This window comes from Sciurus carolinensis, chromosome 16, assembly GCF_902686445.1.
Source record: "Sciurus carolinensis chromosome 16, mSciCar1.2, whole genome shotgun sequence".
Lineage (NCBI taxonomy): Eukaryota > Metazoa > Chordata > Mammalia > Rodentia > Sciuridae > Sciurus > Sciurus carolinensis.
This window is the reverse complement of record NC_062228.1, coordinates 45,762,994-45,764,960: the sequence shown is the minus strand read 5'-3', so window position 1 is coordinate 45,764,960 and position 1,967 is coordinate 45,762,994. Positions and strand designations below refer to the sequence as shown.

Genomic DNA, 1,967 nt, shown 5'->3' with positions numbered 1-1,967 from the left:
AATAAAATAAACACCATTACTTTAAATGGAATGCAACACAAAAATTAAAACAAAACACAGTCACATTAAAAAGATATGTAAGAGCTACGCACAGTACAAGCGTCACGCCAGACAGCGGCCTGCAGCCTGCGGGTTGGCATTGGCCCCGCCGCCTCCCGCAGCCGCCTCGTGCTCTTGCGCGCCAGGCCCACGGCAGCCACCACCCGCGGTCTACCATGTCCACTTCTGCTTCCACTGCGGACGGAGACGGAGCCCACGCCCAGCCCACGTCTGAGACAGAGCCCGAGATGCCCAGCCCCAGAGCAGAGAGCGAGGAGGAGGAGGAGGAGGAGGACAACACGACGAGGAGGACGAGGAGGAGAAAGAAAAGAGTCTCATGTAGTGGGCAAGAGGGAAAAGAAAAAAGTAGAGAGGTTGATAGTGCAACTGTCTTCCTTACAGAGAGAACTATTTACAATCGCACAAGGAAAGGGGCAGAAACTTTGTGAAATTGAAAGGATACATTTCTTTCTGAGCAAGAAAAAAAAAAAAAAAAAACAGATGAACTTAGAAATCTACACAAACTGCTTTACAACACACCAGGCACTGTGTCCTCATTTAAAGAAGAATGTGGGGCAGTTCAGTGGCTTTCCATTTGAAAAAGGGAGTATTCAGTATAAAAAGAAGGAAGAAATGCTGCAAAATTTTAGAAATGCCATGTTAAAGAGCATCTGTGAGGTTCTTGATTTGGAGAGATCAGGTGTAAATAGTGAGCTAGTGAAAAGGATCCTGAATTTCCTAATGCATCCAAAGCCTTCTGGCAAACCATTGCCAAAATCTAAAAAAAACTTCTAGCAAAGGCAGTAAAAAAGAATGAAATAGTACTGGAATGGCAAAGAAGGCAAAGCAAACCAAATGTCCTGAAATTCTATCGGATGAATCTAGTAGTGAGGAAGATGAAAAGAAAAATAAGGAGTCTTCAGATGACGAAGATAAAAAAAATGAAGAGGAGCCACCAAAAAAAATACTCTAAAAAAGAAAAGGTGAAACAGAAAGCTACTTCTAAAAATAAAAAGTCTGTAAATAGGGCAGTCATTTAGAAGGCAGATAGTAGTACCACCAAGAAGAATCAAAATAGTTCCAAAAAAGAAAGTGAATCTGAGGATAGTTCCAATGATGAGCTTTTAATTAAAAAACTGAAGAAACCACCTACAAATGAAGAGTGAAAAGAAACAGTAAAGAAATTATTGGCCAGTGCTAACCTGGAGGAAGTCACAATGCAGCAGATTTGCAAAGAGGTATGTGAAAATTACCCTGTTTATGATTTAACTGAGAGAAAAGACTTCATAAAAACAACTGTAAAAGAGTCAATTTCTTGAGATAGAGGACAGAGACAGATGACTCCTTCCCATAGATTTGAAGATCTGATTTATACCATTATACCAGCAAAGAGAATGTATTTCCTTTTCTAAATCCTTATTAAGCATTGTGTTGGTAGGACTTCCTGCTGACCTTTTTATCTTGAGTGTTACATAAGTCAGTAGGCCATTTTAAATTGCATTTCTATGCAGTTTTTAGTTAAAATCTTGCATGGCAGTAATTGTTCCTTGCTTTTATAGCTGCATTTTGTACATTTTGGATTTCTTTATATAAGGCCATAGATTCCTGAACCATTGTGGGTTTTAGTGCATTTAATATTAGATTCCTTAAGACATATCTTAATCAATTAGAACAAAACTATTATAGCCAGCATTTATACATGCAGAGACTTGCAGTATTTACTATGTATTTTGAATACACATCTCTTCTGTCAGTGTGAAAACTCAGTGGCAGTGTGCTTAGCTTTAACAAGCTACAGTTGGCCAGGTGACTAAATTGGAACTTTTCTCCTGCATGTGTATATATGTTGAATTGTCAGCATGACAGAAATGACAGATGTTATTTTTGTATTTTTAAAAACCAATTTGTTGTACATAAAGTTTTTTTTA

At 38.5% G+C, this 1,967-nt stretch overlaps 1 pseudogene; it reads left to right on the top strand.

The window, feature by feature from the left end:
* The first annotated feature begins 215 nt into the window (after window positions 1–215).
* On the top strand, window positions 216–1,358 carry LOC124966384 (protein DEK-like; annotated as a pseudogene).
* The last annotated feature ends 609 nt before the right edge of the window (window positions 1,359–1,967 follow it).